The following is a 24027-nucleotide window of genomic DNA, read 5'->3' as shown; positions in this document are numbered from 1 at the left end:
ATTAGTTGAACATAATAAATTAGATTGCGATTTTCTAATAGCTTTTAAGGATGTCGCTTCCTTCATCCAAATAAAAGAGGAAGTGGAAATAAACCCACAAGCAAAAGTTGACTGTGAAATTTTACTTGGATGTTTTTATCACATAACACAGAAGCAGAACATTTTAAAGTTCTGACAGAATTATTGCTTACATTGACAGAGGCAGGTTATCTTGTTTCCCTAAAAAAAATCACAGCTTGCAAGAGAAACTGTGACATTTTTAGGCTTTGAAATAGCTGAGAATGGTAGAGGCCTCTAGTAATTACAGAGAGAAAGTTTCCAACATCAGTGTTCCTAAAACACTGAAACAGTTAAGAAGCATTATTGGATTACTGAATTTTTCAATGACGTTTATCCCAGATTTTAATGTACTGATTGAACCATTGCATCATGCAATATCACGCGAGATTAAGTCAGAGCAGACTAGGCCGAAAACACCTTTTAAATGGTTAACTGTTGAGGATGAGGCATTGCGAAAGGTATTAGCAGCAGTTAATGATGCTTCCTACTTAGCGCAGTGCGACCCAACAAAACCATTGTCAGCATATGTAAACATTTCACCTTTAGCTGCATACATTAGAATTTACAATGCTATGGAAAATGTACCAATTACACTTTTATCTTATGTATTCACAAATAAAGAGAAGAGATATTTGCCGCTTGAGAAATTGTTATCAGCGATTACACTCACAGTGCTGAAATCACGTGATTTAGCACAGGGACAGGATATCTATATATACACTTCAGTAGCTTCACTAGCAACCTTGCAGAAACAGACCATTCTGGACAGGAAGGCGTTAAGAAGCCGCTGGTTAAAGTGGTACACAATTATAGAGGATCCACAAATACATTTTGTGCATGATAAAACATTAACTACATTAGACGATCTCCCATCCCCCTTTTGAAGGAGTGACGTGGGAAAATCAAACACACCCGAACGACTTTTATACATGCATTTTCTACACAGATGGTTCAGCTGTAGACTCCAGCAAAGAAGGAGTGAATAAATCTGCAGGTTCAGGAATTGCAAAATATGATGCAGATATGAATTTGTTGCACAGTTGGCAATTACCTATAGGAGATCACTCTGCACAGTTTGCAGAGATTCATGCATTAGCTTTTGCTATGAAAGAAGCACTTACAGTTAAAGGACATGTACTTATAGTTACAGATTCCGCATACTTAGCACGTTCAGCCCTGCAGGACCTACCAATATGGAAATCAAATGGATTTTTGAATGCCAAAAGAAAACCACTAACGCACATTGCTAAGTGGAAGGCCATTGCGGCCTATTTTGAACAAAAGCCTGATATTGAAATTGTACATGAACCAGCGCATAGAACGCTTGGTTCGTCGGTTCATACTATGGGTAACCAGTTTGCAGATAGTCTCGCGCAAACTGTAAGTCAAAAATTTGCCGTTAACAAGGGCACAGTCAAAGTCAGCCAGTCTCGATGCAGAGTTGTATGCTTGTCTGGATACTACCAGGCCTAATCCACCTGGTTATCCTAAGAAATACTAATTTAAACAGGTCAACAATAATTGCATGGTTGTAATTGATACTAATGAATTCATTGTTCCCCCTGTAGCAAGCAGAATGCAGATCGCTACACAAGCACATGACAGTGTGGGACACCCTCACCTAGGGAGAGAAAATGTTTTGTTGACACTGAAACACAAATATTGGTGGCCAAATATGAGAAAAACGGTTAAGACAGTCTTAAGAAACTGTAAACCATGTCGGTTGGTAAACAGTCCTAATCATCAGACACCACCATTTATTATTAATGCAATACTGAGCAAACCGTTTGATTTAATATATTTAGATCATATTGGACCATTGCCTACATCACATTCCTACAAACATGTTTTGGTTTGTGTTGATGCTTGTACAAGGTTTACGTGGTTATACCCCGTTCGTAGTACGACAGCTAGCTCTACGCTTAATTGTCTCAACTCTTTAGTAAGTGTGGCTAAGCCCAAGGCCTTTCATTCCGATGGTGGACCTGCTTTCACAGCAGCAGAAACCAAGGAATGGGCCGCAATATTAGATATTGACTGGTCTTACAGCTCGCCGTCCCATTCCTCAATTTTCAGGATTGGTTGAACGTAAAGAATTACGAGGTGAAACGACTTTTAACCAAAATGCTATCTAATCGTGCTACACAGTGGTACCCACTTTTGGTCACGGTCCAAATTGGTCTAAATAATATTCCTAATACAACAACTGGTAAAACACAACATGAACTGTTATATGGTACTCCTATGAATACACAGTTTGCTAATGATTCTATTTCTGTCCCAGGGAGACTTGAACAAATATTAATTCTACAGGAATTGAGGGATTCTTTTTCACATACAGCCCACACACCACGTAATCCTGCAGCTTGGACGCCGCAGATTGGACATTCGGTCCAGGAGAGGGTTGCTAAGGTAAAGCCGTTGCGGCCTAAGTGGAAGAAACCAACCACGATACTGAAAAAGATAAACGAGCGTACCTTTGTTATCCAAGATACTAAAGGCAAAGAAAGGACCGTGAGTATCGATAATCTTAAACCTACAGCTCATTGCAGTAAAGATGGAGGAGACACCATATCTGCGACAGACTTCGATGGAGCTGCAGCCTCTCGAAGCACAGACTGCACGACCACAGGATGTGGAAACTAATCACGCAGGTGAGGTCCTACAAGCTGAAGCTGACTTCCCTGACAGTGACCAAAGACATATATATGTGTTACCTGCCATACCGGATCAACGCAATATATTCCGGAAGGCCTATCAAACAATGGCTAAGGTAATCACGAAGAAAAGACTGTTTAAGACTATTTTGTGTCTCTTAATCTGTTTTGCTTTTCTAGCAATATCGGCCAGCGTTATTTTCAGGTTACAATGGCATTTTGTGACTCAACAAGAAGGCGAGATCATCAATTGGCAACGTACAGCTGCACACGGTATTACCACACCAGACTCCAGAATCGTGAAACGAGGACTTCACTACGATTTGAAACCGGTGGAGATACAGTCGGTGGGTATACCTCAAGGTGTGGATTGGAAGCCGTTTCCTAAACCTATCATCCAGAAACGAAAGACTTTGGGGATTTCACAGGTTGTGCTGTTTGATTCAACTGTGCTAGCTAAACAGGCTGGTATAACTACGCCAGAAGGAAGGAAGCTGGTGACACAACATCTGAATGCACAGATGTAACAGCTGCAATCTACAAACCTGAAATATGATTTACCCCTGCATGACCATTGGAAACAGCAAAGCTACCATGAACAACGTTGTTATGCTGAATTTGGACATTGTTATTTCATTGACTTTCAAGGAACACGTAAATGGCCAACGAAAGAGCTGAAAGCTGATCATTGCCCTCGGCCTGGTGTGACCATGGACAATATAAGTTATAAGCAATACCTTATTTTCTATCTGAATACAGGTCAAAATACTCAGAAAGGATTTGTTCCCAACGGACAGACTGATCCAAGAGTGGCATTCTGGGAAGGTGCTGAAGAAGAAGAGTACAGAATACCTGGAGGGGGAAGACCTTATACTTCTGCTGTTTTTTGCTCTGACAGTATTTACTCAGAATGGTGCAACTCATCAACAACCACTGATGACCTGTTACACAAACTTCAAGATGTGATGGAAGATGCTAAAACTAGACAGCAGCACTTCCGAAAGAATGGAATATAAAAGGCGATGGTATGTTTCGTGAACCTACAGCATGGGACACTTGCACTCAACCACGCTTTGCTACATTTACCAATACTACATACTACAGCCATTCATGTAAAGGTTTCAAGAATGCGTGTGGTATCACATTGGAGAAATTGATCAATGAAGGAATCTGTGATAAGGACAATACAGTATTCAAATACGGGTGTAAACCCTGTTCTTTTTATTACAATCTCACGGAAGGCTATTTTAACTGGCAACCGAAAATGATTGATCAAGGATTTTTGACATTTTTCTGGGTTACGAGGTTTTTGGTGTGTGGAGCGAATAATGATTATGAAACCTAATTATAAAGTCTACTCCCTGTTCCAGAAATGTCTCAATGATAGTTTGCATATGAATGTAGACACGGTAATCAGGGCGATGAGCGATTTGATGAATGTCCAAATAGCTCCAGATGATAAACCCTGTGATTATGACACGTGCACCACACATAATATTGTTAATATGCCCTACTCAGAGGCAATGTGGGGTACAAATGAAACAATTAATACCATAGTGTACTATGAAAATGACACACATTTCATGAATGAATGTAAGGTTTCAAGTAAATCATCTACTAGGAAATTGCTTACTAACGATGATATTCTTATAACCACAGGACACCTGCTGAGTGATTCTGTTTCTGTTATAAGCAAAATCTCTGACTCAAATGATGAAGAATTAAGGAGAGGTATTTTGGTGTTAAGAGATCACCTGATAACATTTGCTTCTTACACAATTTCAGACATTACAGTGTTATCTGAAGAAATCAAAGCTTTGATTATTCTTAATCACATCACTTCAATCAGATTAACATTACAAAGTCAAAAGGTTGACATATCACTTTTAAATCTCACATGGATCACACAGAATCTTAATTTAAGTCCGAAAGAATCTGAGATCCTGGCATATGTTTCACAAACCACAGTTTATGACATACGAGAAAGAAACCACAGACGGGTTCATAACCCTGATGACTCTTTATGGGAAGTTTTTCTATACTACGAATTATTTATTCCAGGAGATGTTTATACAACAAATTTGGAACTGCTTAATTTTGGACATTTAATACATACAGGTTCTTATTTCGCAAGGGTGCAGGTTGCTCAACCATTTCAATACATGTCTGTGAAATGTGATCGTGAATTTTTCATCAGCACCATACAATGTGTTGATAAGGGTTATTTAGTATGTGATGACATTATACAGCACATGCCTTGCAATGATCAAATGCAAGGTAGCAACTGCCCGATAACTGCGACACCAATTCAAACTCCTTTTACATTAATTCACAGTTTAGATAATGGGAGTTACATAGTATTGTCTACAGAAGAGGATTGCGACATACCACCTTTTCAGGCATCACTTGTCACAGTTAATAGGAGTATACAGTGTTATGGTACTACATTTATTCCACCTCTGTTACATCAGACACTTACATCTGGAGTACGTTTCCAGGTACCAGCTATCACACTGATACTTCCACACATGACAGCCTATTTGGCACATTTAAAGAAAATGAAGATTACAATAGGGTTCACACATGATATAGTACATACCCTTTTACAGAGAGTTCACAGTGAATTACTACGTGTTGATTTACACCCGGGTGATTTTCCCCAGTGGTTGACTACACTAGGTGAATCACTGAAAACTTTTTGGCCAATGACAGGTAATTTTTTGTCAAAAATAGGCACCAGCCTACAAACTACTGGTAAAGGTATTTTTAGTGGTCTAGGAAATGCGTTTGGAATCCTAGGTTATTTGAAACCACTATTGTTTTTTATTTTAGGGATAATAATCCTTGTTATTTTACTTCGTATTTTCTCTTTTCTTCCGAAGATGAAGAGGCGTTCAGCTTAATCACATTTTGCTTTCTAGCATATATTCTTATATTTTTACCTAGATACTAATATACTGTTTTAAGCACACAGGTCAAATCTAACCTGCTGCAGTATGCTTTGTTGCAACGACACAGACGAAAAGAAAGATACTTCACAAATCTTGCGTCTACCACGGTCCTATCAAACTTCCATGAGGATGTACTTAGATTAACTTGTTTTGCCACATCGGAACCCACGCAAAGTGCATGAAGTTCACGATACGATGAGAGACTTTATGTATCAGGACTCTCTTGTTTCCTCAGGACCGTTTTCAGTTTTAACTCCTAATGGGACATTGCTACCGCGTAGCTTGCTAATGTTATGTAATTTTTGGCAAGTGAAATCTTTGCTATCTCTTGGTGATCAACCCAACTTCAAGTGTAGAGACATACATCGTCAAATATTTCAAATGTCTTTTTATACAATTGAAGGTCATATTAGCATTGTTAGCCACGGGTCATATAATTGTACCACGTTGTTTGCATGTTCAGGTAATAAACATCAACATTGTTTTGGGGCCCGGTGGAATACAACTCTCTTAAGTATGTATGAACGTCAACATCAACCCGCTTTGCAATTGGGTGATTTTTACAAATTGATACCTTCCCATCGTGGAATAACTTGTGCACATATGCGCAGTTGTGGGTTTTTTGGCGTTTCATCACAAACTCCTGTGAGTTCAAGCTCATCAACATCAGAGAGCAGTGACACTGTCTTCCAAAAGTACACATAATGAATATTTTCTGCTTTGATAGTTGTTCTGCATTTGCAAAAATATGATAATTATGTGTAGGAGAGGGTGTTATGGGTTACAGGTATCTTATGGCATATATAGCTTAATTACTACAGGTCACAGGTACATATATAGTATCATTATAAGGCCTAGTACAGCTTATAGCATATTGTTAAAATCCTAGTTTTTTTTGTCTTAGAAATAATAGGTTGTTTTGCTGAGAAGTGACAGGATATTGGGACATAGGTACATCCAAATAAAAGGGGAACTAACTCGCGTAAACAGGCCGTGGTCAAACGGTAAATGCTGAAACAAATTATACGTCAGTAACTGTTAATTCTGGTAAACATCATACGTCACTGACCACAGAGTATGATATCATATCACGTACGCATCAAACAATGAGATGCTATATATAAGTTTGCATGACTCCATATTGATTAGAACCGAGATGAGAGATGAGACTTAGCTGAGACTGGCTGACCTATCATAATATCTTTGGGTTTTGTGAGTATGACAAGCATGTTAGCTGAATAATCTCTCCATAGTTAGAAATGGATTGTTAACTTACTTTTAAGCTTATAAGTTAGTTTGTTGTGATATTACTGGTTATTTCTTTGTTGTGATACAATAAACAACAAACCTTATCTTATACAAACTCTGAGTGACCTTTCTTTATAATAATCTCACAATACCCTCATCCGAGAGTGTGAACCGAAAATCTACAAGTACGACATCGTAATTTGTGTTCTCTGCTTAGGGCAGGATATAACTTATTACAAGGCATTACTTGGGAGAGAAAGGTTGGCAACGAACCAGATTAGGACTACTGGACTTGCCCAAGGGCTCTGGGACGGAGTAATTACCCCTAGGGTCAGCATCTCCTCAATCTCTCTCCATACTTGTCTTGACCTCTGCTGACTCTATAAGCGTGCTTATGCAGAGGCTGCAGGTCCCCTGTGTGTACCGGGTGTTTTGTGAGATGTGTGGTCCCTGGCATGTCAGTGAAGAGGGTGCTGAACTGAGCTAGCATGTCCCTGGCTTCTCCCTTCTGCCTAGCACTCAACTGTGCCCCTATCTCCACCTGCTCCACAGTGTTTCCCTGCCTTGCCTCCCCTAGGAGATTAGGCAGAGCATTGCTCGCCGGATCCTCCAGCAGTGGGCTACAAATGGCCATTACTGCTCCCATACTCGGTGCTCTGTATTCCTTCAACATGTTGATATGGTATGTCTTCTGCCTCTCAGGCGCTACCTGTACAACGTAGTTGCACTCATTCACCTTTCGGATAACCGAGTACGGCCCCGACCAGGCAGCCATCAGCTTGTTCTCCCGAGTGGGTTTGAGAACAAGCACCTGCTGTCCTGGGATGAATTCTCTGCTACGGGCTTGCTGATCATACCATTGCTTTTGCTTGGTCTGAGCAGCCCTGAGGTGGTCCTGGGCCACCCCCATGAGCATCTCTAACCGATCTCTGAGATCTACTACATTCTGGATCACTGAAGCATCAGTAGCAGTAGCCTTCCCTTCCCATCCCTCACGGAATAGGTCCAGAGGTCCACGTAGCCTGCGGCCATATAGTAGCTCGAAGGAGGAAAAGCCTGTAGGTTCTTGCGGTACCTCTCGGTAGGCAAACAGCAAATGCTGCAGGTGAATTTCCCAGTCTTTCCCCTCCGCCTCTATAAAGGTCCGAAGCATCTGCTTCAGGGTCCCGTTAAACCTCTCACATAATCCGTTTGTCTGGGGATGGTAAGGGGTAGTACACCGCAAGCATCCCAGAGACAATGTAGCAGTTCACTCATGAACTGCGACCCCTGATCGGTTAGGATCTCACTAGGGAAACCTACCCTAGCAAAAATGTTCAGCAAAGCTGCTGCCACTGTTTTGGCACTTATGGTGCCAAGCGCTACCGCCTCAGGGTACCGGGTGGCAAAATCCACCACCGTGAGAATGTAGCGCTTCTCTGACCTGCTAGGAATCATAAGGGGTCCTATAAGGTCCATCGCTACCTTCTGGAAGGGTTCCCCTATTATCGGTAGGGGTCTCAGGGGTGCCTTCACACGGTCGCCCGCCTTACCCACTCGCTGGCAGGCATCACAATAGCGGCAGAAATCAGCCGCATCCCGTGATGCCCCCGGCCAGAAGTAACGCTGCAATAACCGGGCTCGTGTTCTGGTAACCCCCTGATGTCCCGCTAACGGAATAGAGTGAGCTACCCATAACAATTGCTGTCGGTACCCCTGGGGCACTACTAGCTGTCGCTTACCGGTCAATCCCTCCTCTATCCCTGGGTTACCTACCTCTCTATACAGGAGTCCCTTATGACATAGGCATCGCTCAGTGCCCTCCCCTGCCTGAGATTCGGACGCCCGAAGTCTCACACCGGCCAGAGTAGGGTCTGCCTTTACTGCCTCCCTAAACTGGGCTCCTAAGTCTGGCCACCCCCCAGTCAGGTCATTGTCAGGGGAAGGGGACAGGGTGAGAGGGAACAGTAAGTCAGCCTGTGGTTGCAACTGGTCCTGGCTTACCTCCCCGGGCTTCTCTGCGCCCTCCGCTAACGTTGGTCCCAAAGGCTGGGGGACTGGAGCGGCCGCCGCCGGCATTGCCGCGGCCTGGTTCCGGGTAACCGCCGCCACTGCAGCGGGCTGGGGCACACGGTCGTAGGTGCAGGTCATCGGTCCCAGATCGTTGCCCAAAAGAATTTCTGCATCCAAACCGGGTAAAACCCCCACCTCCCGCACACCCTTGCCCACCCCCCAATCCAAAAAGATTTGGGCCACCTGCAGAAAACGTGGCTCTCCATCGGCCACAGTGATCTGCATCCCAGGGCCTGGGAGCAATTCCTCTGGCCGGACCATATCAGGTCGGACCAGGGTCACTGCAGCTCCTGAATCCAGCAAGCCGACTGCTGACCGGTCACCGACTGTGACCGGGGTGAGATGCTTGCTCCGTCCGTCTGCTGCAGGTCTGCACCGAGATGTCCTCCGCTCCTGGCTGTAGGCACCGATGCAACTAGGATAGGGGTGACATGGGACGTCTCGCTGGGAGTTGTTTCCATGACCGGTCCTGGTTCTTTGGTGGAAGCCACCCGCACGCGGGCTACCGGCTTTGCAGCTGGGGTGCGTTGCCCCTGATGGGGTCGGCTGGACCGCAGGGGTTCCGGGCAATCTGGTCTGAGATGACCAGTGTTGTTACAGTTGTAGCACCGGAGCTCATGCCGGAGCTCTCCTGCCTTCGGTGGACCGCTGCTCGCAGGCGGCTTTTCGGTCGACTGGGGGGTACTAGCAGATTTTTTGGCCAGTGCCGCCGCCACCCCCCGCTTTGGCTGGTGCCTTGGGGGTCATCTGGGCTTGGCTGACCACATAGTCATCTGCAAGCCTCACCGCTTCTGTGTAAGTCTTGGGCTTTTTGTCATACACCCAAGCCCTTACCGCCGGTGGGCACTGCTGCATGAGCTGCTCCTGAAAGATGAGGTCCAGCAGTCGTTGGTAAGTCCTGACCTCACAGCCCTCCACCCAGTGTAGCCCGTACAAAGCCATGCGGGTCACATAGGTGACATAGGACTCCTGAGGCTGCCTCTCCTCCAGCCGGAATTTGCCCCTGTAAGCTTCAGGGGTAAAACCGTGCTGAAATAGCAATAGTTCTTTCAGGTGGTCATAATCATCAGCATACTCATCTGTAAGCGCCATCAGTGTCTGCTTAGCCAAGCCGGTGAGTAGCGGGTCCAAGCGGGCAACCCTATGCCGGGGAAACACCTTGTACCGCCGGCACTGTGTTTCAAAGTTCCTTAAAAACATGTCAATCCGATCAGTGCCCTCCACATACTTGGTGAGACTGTGCTTGTCCAGTTGGAGTTCATCTTTGGGGGGTCGGACCGGGGGGCAATAAGTGGGTCTGTTCACTGCCATAGAGATAAACTGTAGCCGCTCCTCCGGTGTCCCTCGGTTTCCCCACGCTGTTATCAGTGCCAACATTTCGGGGGTAATCGGACTGGTATCCGCACCCATCAGTGCCCCCCCTGTTGCACTTGTCCTGGGAGGTGCACTCGTTCCCTCCCCGGGATTCTGCCGCCCCGGCACTGGGTTCAGTCCCTGATCTCCGGGCAGCGGTATAAGGGCAAGCTGAGCCCGTTCCAGGATCTCTGGATGTTCGGTTTCATAGGCCGTGATTACTGCAATCATGTCCTCGACCTCCTGGTCCTCATATTCCAGTCCATAGGCACGGCACTTGTCTTTTAGCTGATTTCTAGTTCTCAAGTAATAGATGTTTTCCGCTTCACTCATGGTTCTGGGTCGCAGCAGTGAGGTGGTGTGACAACTTGCGTTACTTGTTGCACTACTGTGTGTTCAATATCTTTAGTCCCAGGAACTTGCAATTACCATCAAGTTCCCACTGGATCTCAGTACCCCGCAGAATACTGTAATCCAGGTCCAGTCCCGCCGCTGCCACCAGTTTTATTAATAAGCCTGTGACGATAGCCTACACAGGTTTCTTAATAGTATAACAAAAATAACTGGGTTTGAACTGAACGAGGCTTAAGATATAATAAAGTGATTTTATTCCTTTGGATAGGTGAACACATGAGATAATACAGTAACAGACAAGAAGTACACTTACATGGGGGTTGGGAAGTTGAGAAGTACTTTGCACAGCATTCCTTCAGCAATCAAGATAGTTTCAAGAAGAGACATCATGAACAAAGGATAAAGGGTGGACAGCAGTTTATAAACCTTTGTTCCCCTGTCCTTAACACTGAGTACTGGGGATTGGTTTCCAATTAACTCCAGCCACTCTCTAACGTGGGAACTATTCTGACCCATGCCCCCCTGCTAGTTGGCCCATGCGCAATAGAACTCTGGGGTCTCATTTCTGGGGCCCCATATTTGCATCTGGGATGCCAGCTAGTCTAGGGACTATATTTCCTGGCAGGAAAGCCTTTGTTGTGAGGTGTGAAATGGAACACTTAAGGCCGGCTCTGGTTTGAGCCTTCTCCGCCCTCAGCTAAACAGTGAGGGTGACAAAACCCGTTGAACCATACTTAAGTCCCAGACATTGGGACGCTTCCTTTGACCATATGCTACATTATGGCCAAAGGAATTTCCTCTGGATCTTATCCATACCTTACAACACAGTATCAAAGGTAAAACATGAACATATTAAAATATCCGGTTCTGTTGGGTCGAGCAGGTCCAAACTTCCCAGTTCTCAATGCCGGAACTGGGACACCATATGGTCCAAAAAGCGACTTGCTATGACCTTCGGAACCGGAGTTACACAAATACACCTTAAATCGTTTTACATTTTAATGCAGAAAACTACGCTAAAAAGAAATCTCAGTTTTTCACTAAATCCCCATTGAAACCAACGGGCTTCTCCGCCATAGACTTTCAATGGAGAACCGCCGCCATTGGCGGCTATGGGGATCCGTCGCCATAGACTTTCAACGGGGTCTCGCCGCCATAGCCGGTCAATGGGGTTTGGCCGCCATTGAAGTCTATGGGAAAAGTCCCGAACCTTCAAGGGGGTCCATACTCCGTCGGGTTGGTCCAGGAGGGTCAAGGATGGTTCTGCAGTGATGCCGGAGCAGTGGCTACAGATACCCCAAACCTTGATCCTCTGGGCCCTCCGGAACCGGAGATATGGATTCCCAAAATTCAGCTTTTCACACTTAGTTATTTTTCTGAGCCGTTTCTGCTGCCGCCGGCAAAGCCTATGGCGCGACCCGCTCTTCTCGGTTCGACCCTTATCGGGGGTCCAGGATTCGGGGACCCGGTTGTGGTCAAGTGGGGGGAAGTCCAGGAACTAGGGGAAAAAAGAATTTTATTTCTAGGTGCTCTAGAACTGTTTATTCCCACGCCAATTGTCGTTGAACTTGACTTGTAAGTGATCAAAGCTCTCTTTTAGAAATTGTATCCGCTTTGCGGTTTGCGGTCTGGACGGCAGCCAACTCGTTCTTCAAAAGCTACCTTGAGGAATCTCCATTGAAGTCTATGGGCCCATTGACTTACAATGGGAAACCGCCGCTCTCCCTCTCGGACGCCACCTGCTGGTCTTCACAGGAAACAGGACTAAAACAGCAAGATTCTCTATTGAAACGCATGGAGCCCTAATGGCGGCCTATGGGGACCTGCAAAATGGTGCCTGAAAAGGCGGGAAAATTACACAAAGAGCTATAATCATTAAAGAACTATTAACCCTTGTGCTCCCAGATGGATGCTAGTGTGTGTGTGATGCAGACACTGTTTAAACCAGATATTACAATGGGACAGGGGAACAGGGGAAAATACATTTACATGTTATAACAAGGGTTCAATCACATTTCTGGGCCTCAGCCCAGTTAACCTCTTGTCTCCCTGGTGAGGCCAGGGGATGGCCAAATGGGGTGCAACCCCTTTAATACCGGGCCAACCCCTTTCTCCCTCTACACCTCCCCTTCTTAATGGGTGTCCTGTGGCCCACTGGCACTAACGGGGAGTGGGGCACTGCTGGCACCATTAATGAATTCAGTCTCAGAGGGATAGTCCTGGCATGAAAGTCCATCAGCATTGCTGTTTTCACTGCCCTTTTGGTGCTGAATGGTAAATTCAAATTCTTGCAAAGCCAAGCTCCATCTTAGCAGTTTGGCATTTTCCCCTGATACCCTCTGTAGCCAACTCAGGGGATTGTGGTCTGTGATGACCGTGAAAGCCCTACGATGGACATAGGGCTGGAGCTTTTTGAGTGCCCACACAATGGCCAAGCACTCCTTTTCAATGGTGGCATATGCCACCTCCCTGGGGAGCAGTTTGCGACTGAGATACACCACAGGGTGCTCTTTGCCGTCGTCCCCCACCTGGCTCAATACAGCCCCCACACCAAAGTCTGAGGCATCAGTCTGAATAAGAAAATGCTTGGTATAGTCTGGGGCAGCCAGGATGGAGGCCTCAGCAAGCGCAGTTTTCAGGGCCTGGAAAGCAGTTTCACAGGCAGGAGTCCAGGTAATAAGCACAGGCAGTTGCTTCTTAGTCAGGTCAGTCAGGGGTTTGGCCACGGCACTGTACTGTGGGACAAACTTCCTATAGTAACCTGCGGTGCCCAAAAATGCCAAGACCTGTTTCTTGGTTTTTGGAACAGGCCACTGAACTATGGCTTCTACCTTGGCTGGCTCTGGTTTGAGATGCCCTCCACCCACCCTGTGCCCTAAGTACAGGACTTCTGCCATCCCTACCATACACTTAGTGGGTGTAGAGGGAGAAAGGGGGAGGCCCGGTATTAAAGGGGTTACACCCCATTTGGCCATCCCCTGACCTCGCCAGGGAGACAAGGGGTTAACTGGGCTGAGGTCCAGAACTGTGATTTAACCCTTGTTATAACCTGTAAATGTATTTTCCCCTGTGCCAGTGTAATGTCGGGTTTAATTAGCGTCTGCATCACACACACACTAGAATCTATCCGGGAGTACAAGGGTTAATAGTCCTTTAATACTGTGACCCCGGGTATGGACAAAGACCCAGAGGAAATTCCTTTGTCTTCCAGGATAACAGATGGCCCTAGAGGCGCCCCAATGTCTAGGACTTAAGTCTTGGTCAAAGGGTTTTATCACCCTCCCTGTCTATGTGAGTGCGGAGGAGGCTCATACCAGCGCAGTTTTTAAGTGTCCCACTTATCACCTTCCAACACAGGTTATCTTGTCTGAGATCGGGAGGGGTAGCCGGGCTGGCATTCCATTTGCACATGTGGGGCGTCAGAAAGGACTGCGTGTTCTACTGCGCATGTGCCAGCTAGCAGGGGGGCATGCTGAAATGTGTTCCCCCATCAAAGATTGGCTGGAGATAATTGAAAGCCAATCACAGGTATTTAAGGTTAAGGATAGAGGGACAAAAGGTATATAAACTGCTGTTCCCCATATATCCTTTGTCTTCGTTTGCGGATATGGTTACCTGATATCACCTGAATGATTTCCTGATTGCTGAGAGAAATGCTACATCATACTTCTCATTCCCCAACCCCTAAGTAAGTGTACTTCTTGTTTGTTACTGTATTATCTCGTGTGTTCACCTATCCTAAGGAATAAAATCACTTTATTATATCTTAAGCCTCGTTCAGTTCAAACCCAGTTATTTTTGTGTAATATTAATAAGCCTGTGGAAGCTATCGTCACAGTGGGTTTTAAGGTAAGCCCAGCCTCTTTGATCCTATCCAGCACCGCAGCTACATGTCAGCAGTTTGCGACTGAGATACACCACAGGGTGCTCTTTGCCGTCGTCCCCCACCTGGCTCAACACAGCCCCCACACCAAAGTCTGAGGCATCAGTCTGAATAAGAAAATGCTTGGTATAGTCTGGGGCAGCCAGGATGGGGGCCTCAGCAAGCGCAGCTTTCAGTGCCTGGAAAGCAGTTTCACAGGCAGGAGACCAGGTAATAAGCACAGGCAGTTGCTTCTTAGTCAGATCAGTCAGGGGTTTGGCCACGGCGCTGTACTGTGGGACAAATTTCCTATAGTACCCTGCGGTGCCCAAAAATGCCATGACCTGTTTCTTGGTTTATGGAACAGGCCACTCAACTATGGCTTCTACCTTGGCTGGCTCTGGTTTGAGATGCCCTCCACCCACCCTGTGCCCTAAATACAGGACTTCTGCCATCCCTACCATACACTTAGTGGGTTTTAAGGTAAGCCTAGCCTTCCCTGATCCTATCCAGGAATTACTAAAGACGGCAATGTCATCTAAGTAAGCCCTGGCATAGCTATTTGCCAATAGCCTTTGCTCAAATCCATAGTGGTCAGATACTTTGGCCCCGCGAGTTCATCTAGTAACTCATCCATGCGGGGCATGGGGTAAGCATCTGACACCGTCCCAGCGTTGAGCAACCGGTAGTCCACACAAAACCGGGTGGTCTTGTCCTTCTTGGGGACTAGGACTGTTATGGATTACAGGTATTTTATGGCATATATAGCTTAATTACTACAGGTCACAGGTACATATATAGTATCATTATAAGGCCTAGTACAGCTTATAGCATATTGTTAAAATCCTGTTTTTTTTTGTCTTAGAAATAATAGGTTGTTTTGCTGAGAAGTGACAGGATATTGGGACATAGGTACATCCAAATAAAAGGGGAACTAACTCGCGTAAACAGGCCGTGGTCAAACGGTAAATGCTGAAACAAATTATACGTCAGTAACTGTAAATTCTGGTAAACATCATACGTCACTGACCACAGAGTATGATATCATATCACGTACGCATCAAACAATAAGATGCTATATATAAGTTTGCATGACTCCATATTGATTAGAACTGAGATGAGAGATGAGACTTAGCTGAGACTGGCTGACCTATCATAATATCTTTGGGTTTTGTGAGTATGACAAGCATGTTAGCTGAATAATCTCTGCATAGTTAGAAATGGATTGTTAATTTACTGTTAAGCTTATAAATTAGTTTGTTGTGATATTACTGGTTATTTCTTTGTTGTGATACAATAAACAACAAACCATATCTTATACAAACTCTGAGTGACCTTTCTTTATAATAATCTCACAATACCCTCATCCGAGAGTGTGAACCGAAAATCTACAAGTACGACATCGTAATTTGTGTTCTCTGCTTAGGGCAGGATATAACTTATTACGAGGCATTACTTGGGAGAGAAAGGTTGGCAACGAACCAGATTATGGCGCCCAAACGTGGTTAATTACTCATGAGTTGTATAAATAAGTCATAAATCTTATGTTACCCATTTAATCTTGAAAGTACACGTGTATGCTAGTTCCTCTTTATAATAGAGAAGGTACAATTTTCATTTTATATTTATATATATATATATCGTATATCATGGCTGTTATAGATTTTGCACGAGCTGCAGATCTGAATGTTTTAATGTGAAGTCAGTATCATAGAGATCTGATTAATGGTGAAACTCTGGCATTTGAAATTCAATTTGGCCCGTGGGGACCTGGGGCGAGATACTCCTATCTCACAATAGACACAACAGCTGATCCAGTCACATATCAATACATACAACAGGCATATAACCCGTTGACACATACAATCATCAATTTGACATATAATGCAGCGACTGTCATTTTGGGGCAACAGACAGTGATTGCTACAGGCGTGGACAGACATGGTCCTATTAATTCTGGTGCGAAATATGGGGAGAATCGCACACACTTATTTACACCAGTTACATTACCTGAGTTAACACAAGCTGCACGGTAAGTTGTGACAGAGCGTGCATATTATTTAGAATTAAAAATCCATGGTAGAAATGTTTTTATTGAATTAGTTGAACATAATAAATTAGATTGCGATTTTCTAATAGCTTTTAAGGATGTCGCTTCCTTCATCCAAATAAAAGAGGAAGTGGAAATAAACCCACAAGCAAAAGTTGACTGTGAAATTTTACTTGGATGTTTTTATCACATAACACAGAAGCAGAACATTTTAAAGTTCTGACAGAATTATTGCTTACATTGACAGAGGCAGGTTATCTTGTTTCCCTAAAAAAAATCACAGCTTGCAAGAGAAACTGTGACATTTTTAGGCTTTGAAATAGCTGAGAATGGTAGAGGCCTCTAGTAATTACAGAGAGAAAGTTTCCAACATCAGTGTTCCTAAAACACTGAAACAGTTAAGAAGCATTATTGGGTTACTGAATTTTTCAATGACGTTTATCCCAGATTTTAATGTACTGATTGAACCATTGCATCATGCAATATCACGCGAGATTAAGTCAGAGCAGACTAGGCCGAAAACACCTTTTAAATGGTTAACTGTTGAGGATGAGGCATTGCGAAAGGTATTAGCAGCAGTTAATGATGCTTCCTACTTAGCGCAGTGCGACCCAACAAAACCATTGTCAGCATATGTAAACATTTCACCTTTAGCTGCATACATTAGAATTTACAATGCTATGGAAAATGTACCAATTACACTTTTATCTTATGTATTCACAAATAAAGAGAAGAGATATTTGCCGCTTGAGAAATTGTTATCAGCGATTACACTCACAGTGCTGAAATCACGTGATTTAGCACAGGGACAGGATATCTATATATACACTTCAGTAGCTTCACTAGCAACCTTGCAGAAACAGACCATTCTGGACAGGAAGGCGTTAAGAAGCCGCTGGTTAAAGTGGTACACAATTATAGAGGATCCACAAATACATTTTGTGCATGATAAAACATTAACTACATTAGACGATCTCCCATCCCCCTTTTGAAGGAGTGACGTGGGAAAATCAAACACACCCGAACGACTTTTATACATGCATTTTCTACACAGATGGTTCAGCTGTAGACTCCAGCAAAGAAGGAGTGAATAAATCTGCAGGTTCAGGAATTGCAAAATATGATGCAGATATGAATTTGTTGCACAGTTGGCAATTACCTATAGGAGATCACTCTGCACAGTTTGCAGAGATTCATGCATTAGCTTTTGCTATGAAAGAAGCACTTACAGTTAAAGGACATGTACTTATAGTTACAGATTCCGCATACTTAGCACGTTCAGCCCTGCAGGACCTACCAATATGGAAATCAAATGGATTTTTGAATGCCAAAAGAAAACCACTAACGCACATTGCTAAGTGGAAGGCCATTGCGGCCTATTTTGAACAAAAGCCTGATATTGAAATTGTACATGAACCAGCGCATAGAACGCTTGGTTCGTCGGTTCATACTATGGGTAACCAGTTTGCAGATAGTCTCGCGCAATCTGTAAGTCAAAAATTTGCCGTTAACAAGGGCACAGTCAAAGTCAGCCAGTCTCGATGCAGAGTTGTATGCTTGTCTGGATACTACCAGGCCTAATCCACCTGGTTATCCTAAGAAATACTAATTTAAACAGGTCAACAATAATTGCATGGTTGTAATTGATACTAATGAATTCATTGTTCCCCCTGTAGCAAGCAGAATGCAGATCGCTACACAAGCACATGACAGTGTGGGACACCCTCACCTAGGGAGAGAAAATGTTTTGTTGACACTGAAACACAAATATTGGTGGCCAAATATGAGAAAAACGGTTAAGACAGTCTTAAGAAACTGTAAACCATGTCGGTTGGTAAACAGTCCTAATCATCAGACACCACCATTTATTATTAATGCAATACTGAGCAAACCGTTTGATTTAATATATTTAGATCATATTGGACCATTGCCTACATCACATTCCTACAAACATGTTTTGGTTTGTGTTGATGCTTGTACAAGGTTTACGTGGTTATACCCCGTTCGTAGTACGACAGCTAGCTCTACGCTTAATTGTCTCAACTCTTTAGTAAGTGTGGCTAAGCCCAAGGCCTTTCATTCCGATGGTGGACCTGCTTTCACAGCAGCAGAAACCAAGGAATGGGCCGCAATATTAGATATTGACTGGTCTTACAGCTCGCCGTCCCATTCCTCAATTTTCAGGATTGGTTGAACGTAAAGAATTACGAGGTGAAACGACTTTTAACCAAAATGCTATCTAATCGTGCTACACAGTGGTACCCACTTTTGGTCACGGTCCAAATTGGTCTAAATAATATTCCTAATACAACAACTGGTAAAACACAACATGAACTGTTATATGGTACTCCTATGAATACACAGTTTGCTAATGATTCTATTTCTGTCCCAGGGAGACTTGAACAAATATTAATTCTACAGGAATTGAGGGATTCTTTTTCACATACAGCCCACACACCACGTAATCCTGCAGCTTGGACGCCGCAGATTGGACATTCGGTCCAGGAGAGGGTTGCTAAGGTAAAGCCGTTGCGGCCTAAGTGGAAGAAACCAACCACGATACTGAAAAAGATAAACGAGCGTACCTTTGTTATCCAAGATACTAAAGGCAAAGAAAGGACCGTGAGTATCGATAATCTTAAACCTACAGCTCATTGCAGTAAAGATGGAGGAGACACCATATCTGCGACAGACTTCGATGGAGCTGCAGCCTCTCGAAGCACAGACTGCACGACCACAGGATGTGGAAACTAATCACGCAGGTGAGGTCCTACAAGCTGAAGCTGACTTCCCTGACAGTGACCAAAGACATATATATGTGTTACCTGCCATACCGGATCAACGCAATATATTCCGGAAGGCCTATCAAACAATGGCTAAGGTAATCACGAAGAAAAGACTGTTTAAGACTATTTTGTGTCTCTTAATCTGTTTTGCTTTTCTAGCAATATCGGCCAGCGTTATTTTCAGGTTACAATGGCATTTTGTGACTCAACAAGAAGGCGAGATCATCAATTGGCAACGTACAGCTGCACACGGTATTACCACACCAGACTCCAGAATCGTGAAACGAGGACTTCACTACGATTTGAAACCGGTGGAGGTACAGTCGGTGGGTATACCTCAAGGTGTGGATTGGAAGCCGTTTCCTAAACCTATCATCCAGAAACGAAAGACTTTGGGGATTTCACAGGTTGTGCTGTTTGATTCAACTGTGCTAGCTAAACAGGCTGGTATAACTACGCCAGAAGGAAGGAAGCTGGTGACACAACATCTGAATGCACAGATGTAACAGCTGCAATCTACAAACCTGAAATATGATTTACCCCTGCATGACCATTGGAAACAGCAAAGCTACCATGAACAACGTTGTTATGCTGAATTTGGACATTGTTATTTCATTGACTTTCAAGGAACACGTAAATGGCCAACGAAGGAGCTGAAAGCTGATCATTGCCCTCGGCCTGGTGTGACCATGGACAATATAAGTTATAAGCAATACCTTATTTTCTATCTGAATACAGGTCAAAATACTCAGAAAGGATTTGTTCCCAACGGACAGACTGATCCAAGAGTGGCATTCTGGGAAGGTGCTGAAGAAGAAGAGTACAGAATACCTGGAGGGGGAAGACCTTATACTTCTGCTGTTTTTTGCTCTGACAGTATTTACTTAGAATGGTGCAACTCATCAACAACCACTGATGACCTGTTACACAAACTTCAAGATGTGATGGAAGATGCTAAAACTAGACAGCAGCACTTCCGAAAGAATGGAATATAAAAGGCGATGGTATGTTTCGTGAACCTACAGCATGGGACACTTGCACTCAACCACGCTTTGCTACATTTACCAATACTACATACTACAGCCATTCATGTAAAGGTTTCAAGAATGCGTGTGGTATCACATTGGAGAAATTGATCAATGAAGGAATCTGTGATAAGGACAATACAGTATTCAAATACGGGTGTAAACCCTGTTCTTTTTATTACAATCTCACGGAAGGCTATTTTAACTGGCAACCGAAAATGATTGATCAAGGATTTTTACATTTTTCTGGGTTACGAGGTTTTTGGTGTGTGGAGCGAATAATGATTATGAAACCTAATTATAAAGTCTACTCCCTGTTCCAGAAATGTCTCAATGATAGTTTGCATATGAATGTAGACACGGTAATCAGGGCGATGAGCGATTTGATGAATGTCCAAATAGCTCCAGATGATAAACCCTGTGATTATGACACGTGCACCACACATAATATTGTTAATATGCCCTACTCAGAGGCAATGTGGGGTACAAATGAAACAATTAATACCATAGTGTACTATGAAAATGACACACATTTCATGAATGAATGTAAGGTTTCAAGTAAATCATCTACTAGGAAATTGCTTACTAACGATGATATTCTTATAACCACAGGACACCTGCTGAGTGATTCTGTTTCTGTTATAAGCAAAATCTCTGACTCAAATGATGAAGAATTAAGGAGAGGTATTTTGGTGTTAAGAGATCACCTGATAACATTTGCTTCTTACACAATTTCAGACATTACAGTGTTATCTGAAGAAATCAAAGCTTTGATTATTCTTAATCACATCACTTCAATCAGATTAACATTACAAAGTCAAAAGGTTGACATATCACTTTTAAATCTCACATGGATCACACAGAATCTTAATTTAAGTCCGAAAGAATCTGAGATCCTGGCATATGTTTCACAAACCACAGTTTATGACATACGAGAAAGAAACCACAGACGGGTTCATAACCCTGATGACTCTTTATGGGAAGTTTTTCTATACTACGAATTATTTATTCCAGGAGATGTTTATACAACAAATTTGGAACTGCTTAATTTTGGACATTTAATACATACAGGTTCTTATTTCGCAAGGGTGCAGGTTGCTCAACCATTTCAATACATGTCTGTGAAATGTGATCGTGAATTTTTCATCAGCACCATACAATGTGTTGATAAGGGTTATTTAGTATGTGATGACATTATACAGCACATGCCTTGCAATGATCAAATGCAAGGTAGCAACTGCCCGATAACTGCGACACCAATTCAAACTCCTTTTACATTAATTCACAGTTTAGATAATGGGAGTTACATAGTATTGTCTACAGAAGAGGATTGCGACATACCACCTTTTCAGGCATCACTTGTCACAGTTAATAGGAGTATACAGTGTTATGGTACTACATTTATTCCACCTCTGTTACATCAGACACTTACATCTGGAGTACGTTTCCAGGTACCAGCTATCACACTGATACTTCCACACATGACAGCCTATTTGGCACATTTAAAGAAAATGAAGATTACAATAGGGTTCACACATGATATAGTACATACCCTTTTACAGAGAGTTCACAGTGAATTACTACGTGTTGATTTACACCCGGGTGATTTTCCCCAGTGGTTGACTACACTAGGTGAATCACTGAAAACTTTTTGGCCAATGACAGGTAATTTTTTGTCAAAAATAGGCACCAGCCTACAAACTACTGGTAAAGGTATTTTTAGTGGTCTAGGAAATGCGTTTGGAATCCTAGGTTATTTGAAACCACTATTGTTTTTTATTTTAGGGATAATAATCCTTGTTATTTTACTTCGTATTTTCTCTTTTCTTCCGAAGATGAAGAGGCGTTCAGCTTAATCACATTTTGCTTTCTAGCATATATTCTTATATTTTTACCTAGATACTAATATACTGTTTTAAGCACACAGGTCAAATCTAACCTGCTGCAGTATGCTTTGTTGCAACGACACAGACGAAAAGAAAGATACTTCACAAATCTTGCGTCTACCACGGTCCTATCAAACTTCCATGAGGATGTACTTAGATTAACTTGTTTTGCCACATCGGAACCCACGCAAAGTGCATGAAGTTCACGATACGATGAGAGACTTTATGTATCAGGACTCTCTTGTTTCCTCAGGACCGTTTTCAGTTTTAACTCCTAATGGGACATTGCTACCGCGTAGCTTGCTAATGTTATGTAATTTTTGGCAAGTGAAATCTTTGCTATCTCTTGGTGATCAACCCAACTTCAAGTGTAGAGACATACATCGTCAAATATTTCAAATGTCTTTTTATACAATTGAAGGTCATATTAGCATTGTTAGCCACGGGTCATATAATTGTACCACGTTGTTTGCATGTTCAGGTAATAAACATCAACATTGTTTTGGGGCCCGGTGGAATACAACTCTCTTAAGTATGTATGAACGTCAACATCAACCCGCTTTGCAATTGGGTGATTTTTACAAATTGATACCTTCCCATCGTGGAATAACTTGTGCACATATGCGCAGTTGTGGGTTTTTTGGCGTTTCATCACAAACTCCTGTGAGTTCAAGCTCATCAACATCAGAGAGCAGTGACACTGTCTTCCAAAAGTACACATAATGAATATTTTCTGCTTTGATAGTTGTTCTGCATTTGCAAAAATATGATAATTATGTGTAGGAGAGGGTGTTATGGGTTACAGGTATCTTATGGCATATATAGCTTAATTACTACAGGTCACAGGTACATATATAGTATCATTATAAGGCCTAGTACAGCTTATAGCATATTGTTAAAATCCTAGTTTTTTTTGTCTTAGAAATAATAGGTTGTTTTGCTGAGAAGTGACAGGATATTGGGACATAGGTACATCCAAATAAAAGGGGAACTAACTCGCGTAAACAGGCCGTGGTCAAACGGTAAATGCTGAAACAAATTATACGTCAGTAACTGTTAATTCTGGTAAACATCATACGTCACTGACCACAGAGTATGATATCATATCACGTACGCATCAAACAATGAGATGCTATATATAAGTTTGCATGACTCCATATTGATTAGAACCGAGATGAGAGATGAGACTTAGCTGAGACTGGCTGACCTATCATAATATCTTTGGGTTTTGTGAGTATGACAAGCATGTTAGCTGAATAATCTCTCCATAGTTAGAAATGGATTGTTAACTTACTTTTAAGCTTATAAGTTAGTTTGTTGTGATATTACTGGTTATTTCTTTGTTGTGATACAATAAACAACAAACCTTATCTTATACAAACTCTGAGTGACCTTTCTTTATAATAATCTCACAATACCCTCATCCGAGAGTGTGAACCGAAAATCTACAAGTACGACATCGTAATTTGTGTTCTCTGCTTAGGGCAGGATATAACTTATTACAAGGCATTACTTGGGAGAGAAAGGTTGGCAACGAACCAGATTAGGACTACTGGACTTGCCCAAGGGCTCTGGGACGGAGTAATTACCCCTAGGGTCAGCATCTCCTCAATCTCTCTCCATACTTGTCTTGACCTCTGCTGACTCTATAAGCGTGCTTATGCAGAGGCTGCAGGTCCCCTGTGTGTACCGGGTGTTTTGTGAGATGTGTGGTCCCTGGCATGTCAGTGAAGAGGGTGCTGA

General features: G+C 43.1%; 1 protein-coding gene across 1 annotated transcript in view; it reads left to right on the top strand.

Annotated features, from left to right (window-relative positions):
• LOC142468070 (uncharacterized) overlaps window positions 1-24027 on the top strand; it is a 50559-nt gene that overhangs the window by 9297 nt on the left and 17235 nt on the right. The window lies entirely within an intron of this gene.

This window comes from Ascaphus truei, chromosome 1 (genome assembly GCF_040206685.1).
Source record: "Ascaphus truei isolate aAscTru1 chromosome 1, aAscTru1.hap1, whole genome shotgun sequence".
Taxonomy (NCBI): domain Eukaryota; kingdom Metazoa; phylum Chordata; class Amphibia; order Anura; family Ascaphidae; genus Ascaphus; species Ascaphus truei.
The sequence above is the reverse complement of the archived record's forward strand: the minus strand, read 5'-3'. Positions and strand labels throughout refer to the sequence as shown.